Below are 6892 nucleotides of genomic sequence, written 5' to 3' on the forward strand. Positions count from 1 at the left end.
GATTTTTGTCTGACACAAACAAAGAAATAAAAAAGGAAAAATGTATTTTGTTTCTTTTGTACTGTAGTTGTGTGGATCGCACATCAGAGAAGACGGCAAAGCGTTGGGGGGTCTGGGGGCGAAGCCTCCAGCTTTTTGGATGGTCACAAAAAATGCTTTTCCACAATAGAAATCTGTTTAAAAAGGCCTTAAAATGTGGCAATGAAGTTATTCTTCCAGAAGCCCGAGGTCCACCTTCAACACCCAGAAGGTCCGAATTCAGACCGCGGTCCGCCAGTTGAGTAGCCCTGCACTAGACAGTGATTTATGATGTGCTGTGCTGTTTGACACATCGTAGTAGTGGGACACCTTTGTTGGCAGTGTTGGGCGCGATAACTCATTTTTCAGTTAAGCGATAACGATAATAATCGATAAACGAAAAATACCTAAAGCGATAACCATAAACGATAAATCAAAAAAAAAGTTAAGCGATAACAATAAACAATAAAATTATCACCAATAATGTCCGATAACGATAATTTTTGTTTTTTCTTGATTAGCGCTGTCCCATCCCATGCAGCACAAACTGTTTTCATTAACATGACGAAAAATCGAACATAATATACTGTAGTGTAAAGGGACAAAACTTTTTGTAATTTATCCATGAATAGAATCGCAACAGCGGCAATGGGTATCGAATCTTCAACCCATTTATCTAGAATCAAACCACTGAGGAAACCGCTATGCTTATAATTATACCTTCAGATACCAGTTGGATGCTTTTATCAATTGAGTTACCCTACCGCTTACGTGCAGTAGGCAAAACATTTAAATCAAATGAAAATACCATAAAAAATTTCAAACTTTGTATTTTGCTTTCTGCTTAAAAGGCTGTTTACAGCAAAATCAGCAATAATTGAAAAAGTTCCAAAAAACGCAAAATGCTTGAGAATTTATCAGTAATCTTAAGCGTTATTGGTAGTAAAAATGTGCACACCGGTACTGTGAAATCCATCAAGCTTGTCAAATTAGTCGTGTTTGTTTTAGAACAATAACATAGCCTAATTATCGTAATTTACTGATAGTTTCAAATAATTTTTTTTTGTTTTCTTTGTGAACACTATCATTAAAGCAATGGCAGAACGCTAAGTTGTTGAGATAAGAGTTAAAATATAGGCACTGTATTAGTGGGAATAAAAATTTTTGATTGAGGTAGGCAGTGGCGTAGCTAGGGGGAGGGCAGGGCGCCCCGGGCGCGAAATTTTTTTTCCCCACGAGATTTCTGTCTCATTTACATATTTTGATAAAAGTTTGTATTAAAACAGTGTGAATGCAACATTTTCTCGTTGGCACGGTTAGTTCAGTGCAAGCCCGCAACTAGGGGGGGGCATTGGGGGCATTTGCGCCCCCAAAATTTTTTGAAAAATTGTTAAGCGTTCTATGCAGTATGAAATGTACTAATGGACTATACACGTACAGCCATACTGTAGAAGCAGGGGTCACCAACTGGCGGCCTGCGGGCCGCATGCGGCCCGTCACGCTGTATCGCTGCGCCCGCGGAAGGTATCAGCGTACAAGTATAACCAAAAGTACTTTTCTTGAGGAGTTAAAGAGCACGAAGGCAAAAAATACTTTCCGGGAAGCATATTTTCGCTTTGCATACGATTCCACCGACCGACCAATCAGATTATAGTTCTAGGTGGGGGTTGCTTAAAGTTATTCTAATGCGATGTCCAGCCACACTGTCCCAGTGGTTGATTAAAACGTCTGTTTTCGAAATTGTCTGTGAGCATAATATAGGGTTGCTTATTTTAAGTTTGCAAATGTCAGGTAAACACTAGTGTGCGTTTCACCGTTATTGTGTTTCTCGAGCAGTGTTCTCTTTATGCAAATTTTTGTTAGCAAATAGGTCGGTGTAGCCTACTAACTCAATTTATAATAAATTGGCAAAATATTATATATAAATTTAAAGACTTTTTCTGATTGTATATTGAAAATGTTTAGCTTAGTACTGCAAAATGTTTTTTGTTTTTAAAGAAATATGGAACGCTTCACGATTTTGCGTGTCATCCTTGCGCAGGGGCCGTACTAATCATCTCTGTATTGCTCCAATTTTAGCATATGTACTGCGGAAGCAAGTAGCCTACTGCAAAATGTTGTTAATCAACAAATTCTTGCCACGCTGATAAGCACCGCCAGCGACAGTTGTCTATAATAAAAGAAAGACGGTTTTATAGACTCTTACAAAAAGGATGAAAAATCAACTCATTGCTTTTATAGAGGGAAGACTCTTCATGAATTACGACAGAATTGCGATTTTTCGATGATTTCCACAAGAGTTTGTTTCATGGTGCCTGTTTTTTTTTTTCTGTTATTGGAGCTTATTTTTCGCTGATATGTTTGCAGGTCACTATTGTTGCCTGTATTGCCATGTGTCAAACATTTCTATGTTTACTGAAACTGTTAATTGCAAGATATCTTTTGTGAAGCGAAGTGACAACACCACTCTTGCGATGAATATTCTGATGAAACCGCTCGCCTCGTTATGAGTGCGCAAAACAAGTGGCCTCGTTTATTAGGCATTGTTAAAAAAGTCAAAAGTGTTGTAAAAGGAGCTTGGCCTGGCAGTAGCGTTGTTCGATTAATTTTGTTGCTGCGGTATTCTAACATAAATATGAACAACATATAACGCTGGATACTGGGTACGAAATGCGTTCTTCTCTAGCATGAGAGTCAACCTATACCTAAAATTTTATTAGTGCGGCCCGCCACAGCTCTCCTTAGTTCCAAAGTGGCCCGCATGCAAAAAAAAGGTTGGTGACCCCTGCTGTAGAGTGTAGACTATCGAAACCGAAAGTAGGCTACGCTGGTTAGAAGCCATGCTAACGACTTTGTTCGATAAATTAGGCTGGCATCCTCATTATCTGTTTCGTTAGCGTATAGCCTGCACAATGTCAGCATCCATCATCACCATAAAAAGCGTTTAAAAACAACTAAATAATTCGAGATCAAAAGCAGCTGCGATAGCGTGGTGAATAAGCTACTCAGTTGGGCTTAGCCTAGGCATTTGTAAATCTGATTTTAAATGAGTAAGCAGTTATGAATCACAGGGCACAGCACTGGTGTGTTTATTTTAATGTTTGTTCTTTGATAAAAATTAAATGCCCCCTCCCCGAAAATATTTGCTGGTTGCGGGCCTGGTTCGGTGGTTTCATCCTCTGCCTAGTGATGGTGAGAACGAGGGCTCGACGCCCGTCGAAGTCAAGTCGAAGTCAAACGCCCGTCGAAGTCTTATATATTTTACCACGCAACTCGATGCCCTATTGTCATGCAAAAACTACTACAAGATGCAAAAAATGTGATGTCGGTCTGCATGTCAAATGCTTCAAGCAATATCATATTCCGCAATGACTTGTTTCAGTGATATTGTGTTATTTTGAATTGTTGCATGCATTTCATTGCAATTTGCAAGTCTAAAAATTATTGTGTTGTCAGGGCCGTCGCTGCAGGGGGCGTGCCCCCTCCCCTGAAAACGACCTGTGCAGTGTGCACACACACTTCAGGCACTGAAAAAGAACTGGTTTCAATTTCAGTTTCATTAACTAGGTGGCTAGTAAAAATATTACTTTTCATGGTCTTTCCACTTGTGTGTTGATCCGAAATAAAATTTATCGGCAATTATCGGCGATAATCAAATATTGCCTTTGGCGATAACGATAAACGATAACTGAAAAAATAATTGAGCAATAACGATAAGCGATAAAAATTTATCGCCGATAATTATCGCCGGTAAATTATCGCCGATTATGCCCATCACTGTTTGTTGGTTCGCTTGGCACGTCTAAAGTCCGGGCTTGCATCGTTACAATCTAAATCGAAGCTCCTTATGCTACCATTAGATGAATCGAGTCCAATGTTATTCGGGTCATTGCCAACATTCTAAACTGATTTAGAAAACTCATCAGTTTCCAATCGGGAATTCTCTGTGACAAATGATTCAGGGCAACGAGATTGACCGGGAGAGTCGTCCGGGTTCGGTGCTAGGGGTCTCAACGATACATTTGATTCTCTTCTGTCTGGAGATCTTACAGTTGCATACATAAGATTGGCATCGATTAGTTCGACCCGGCAAGCCAGGTCATCGTTCTTCGAGACCACAAACGTGCATAGTAACAGGGGCCCGGGTTTTGTAGTTCAGGATCAGGTCTTATTTTGCCATTGACGATGCAATACCCAAGAAAGTAGATTTCTGCGACAGACGAGATTGTTTTGTCTTCATTAAACGCAAAATTTCTTGTTTGAATTGAAGAAAGCGAGAGATATTTTCATCGTGCTCGCTCTTGTCGCGCCCACATACCGTAATCAGCAAATCGGTGCAGCAGCTGGAGTTTTTTGAACGGTAGACGCTTTCAACATGGGGAAATTTTCTCTATGAACCAGCTGCTGCAGCCGTTCTAGAACAGCCAGAGAGCTGATTCTTGCTTTAAACTATGTTTCATATTTACAGAAGAAAAAAATGTGATGGCAGCAGTGGAAATCGAACCCACGCCATCACAACGACTATTCCCTAGCGCAAACCCTCTCGGCCACTCGAAACGTTGATTTCATTTACTTTATAAAGTGCATGAGTTGCATGACTGCAATCAGCTGATTTAAATCTGCCTTCTGATTGGTTAATAAACCTCATTGGCTGCAGCGACTTGCAGATTACAAATACGCGTACCGTAACGGCATCCAGGTAAGGGTAGGTATTTTTCAATTTATCAGTATTCACTAGCTCATCCATTTTTCTTGGAAACTAGGGAACGCTATTTGTGATTCCAAAATGGATTCTGTTGAATTCCCAAAGTCTTCCGGAACCCTCAAACTTGTTTTGAAAAACACCAACTTTTACACTGCTGTAGAATTTATTACCGACAGTGATATCGATGAAATAGTTACCTACGACTTTCTCTTTTGAGTTGGGGGTAGCCATAGAGACTTTAAAATCACAGCGTTCAATTTTAAGTTTTAGCTTGTAAGCAGTGTCTCGGTTGATGAAACTACCGGAATGGATGAGTAACGACATCTCGACTCCATTAACGAAAGATTTCATAGCAGCATGAGACAAACAGCGCGGTGCAGGGTGAATTGTGCACATATGATTGGTATCAATGCAAGCGGTAAATTTTCCTTGAGAAAACTTATTTTTGCACACTCTAGCAAAATGCCCAACTGTATTATAATGGTAGCAAGCTGCTCTTCGGGCAGGACATCTCTTCCTCTCATGATAGGAATCCCCACAAAAGAAGCAATATCTTGCGACGTTGCTTACAGCACTGATAGTACAATTGTTTTTGTTCTTACTTTCAACAACGTCGTCGCTATGGATATTTGAGCTCGAAGAAACGGCCGATACCTGTGGTTGGTCTTTTGAAGCATGAAAGAGCCAAGTGTCTCTTGCCGCTTGATCAAGGGTGCTTGCTTGAGTGTATGCGTCAGCTAGAATGAGCTGTTGGTTTTCTAACAAACGTTGTCGAATTGTATCAGAAGAAAAACTATTGATATTGAGCCACGTTGACGGCTTGAAAGCCACATTCTTTGCTTAAAAGCTTCAAATTTTGTAGAAACTCGTCTAAGGATTGTCCTGGGTGTTGCTTGGCAGTGGCCAAGCGATGCCTCGCGAATAAAAATACTCTTAGGCTTTACATAAAAATTTTGAAGAGCGTTCAATGCATCATTGCAATCTCGTCAGTTTTCGATAAATTTGTAGACTTCAAAATTTACACAGGTCTTGAGTATTTGAACCATGGACAAGCAAAACAAAGTAGACCTAACCTTAGCGAGTTTAACATAGCCTAATGTATTACATACAAAACAAAATATATAACATAATGACTCAAACGTTTTCGACACGTAGGCTACGTGAGCCATTATGTGATATATTTTGTTTTGTATGTAATACATTATGTCAAACCCGCTAAGGTTACTTTGTTTTGCTTGTCTATGGTTCAAAAATGCAAACTCTCTACCAAAGCTTTATCGTGAGTATTTGCAGGTCATCCCGCCGGTTTTCTTCTTTGTCTTGGACTAGTAGAAAAGCCAAGTCGTTTTCAAACGTCTTCCTCCAGTGCTTCCATTCTTTTGCCGCTGTGCTTGCGTTCGGATTTAAAGCAAGGCGTTCCGGCTTCATTAACTTGCTCATTTTAGTTCATTAAATTGAAATGACTATTTATTAGGTTTCAATGAACTAAAAAAACGAAGTTCATCTGCAAAACACAAATAACGAACAAAGTAAGTCAGTCTCACACGATCAGAACTTAAAACAACTGAAAGTCCCTTTAACTGAACAGTGTAACAAAAGCTCTTATTAAAACGGGTTTGTCGTCTTCGTCGTTCGTATGAAGCAGAAAGTTTGTGGTCAGTCGAAAAGAAGGACTTGGAGCCAACCTTTCGTCACATCGTCAAGTTTTTGCAGAGGCCTGTTATTCCAATCGGAGGGGAATAGATGGGACACTCGAAGAGCTTTGGCATTTGTGTTGATCAGATGTTCAATGACCAAAATTTTGGCTGTTCTGAGGCCTTCTGCATTTAGCTGTAGCAGCGTGATGCTTTCCCTTACCGTGTTTGGATATACCTGCCCTAACAAGGGCACATGCTCATGGGAGGCGTCACGCAATTCATATCGTCTACCTCCACATGGCAAATCCTTGTAACTGGAAACTTTTCCAGGCTAATGACGACAGCCAGAAGGAGAAACTGCAGGTCACAGACAAAGAAGTCTGATATGTGTGATGGGTTTGCTGAAACTGTGCTACACCCGAGACGGTTTAAAATAATGTTCGTGTCGTTTTCTTGTTTGAAAGGTAACGACCTGAATATGAAGTCACAATCTTATGTTGCGTCTTCCAGTTGCCTCAGGCCATTACAAAGC

At 40.2% G+C, this 6892-nt stretch overlaps 1 non-coding gene across 1 annotated transcript; it reads right to left on the reverse strand.

Annotated features, from left to right (window-relative positions):
• Positions 1–2014: 2014 nt before the first annotated feature.
• LOC145777793 (U6 spliceosomal RNA) lies at positions 2015–2117 on the reverse strand. Its single transcript, XR_014290369.1, has one exon. It is a non-coding gene; the product is annotated as a U6 spliceosomal RNA (small nuclear RNA).
• Positions 2118–6892: the final 4775 nt, after the last annotated feature.

The sequence above is a fragment of the Aplidium turbinatum genome, chromosome 9 (genome assembly GCF_918807975.1).
Source record: "Aplidium turbinatum chromosome 9, kaAplTurb1.1, whole genome shotgun sequence".
Taxonomy (NCBI): Eukaryota; Metazoa; Chordata; class Ascidiacea; order Aplousobranchia; family Polyclinidae; genus Aplidium; species Aplidium turbinatum.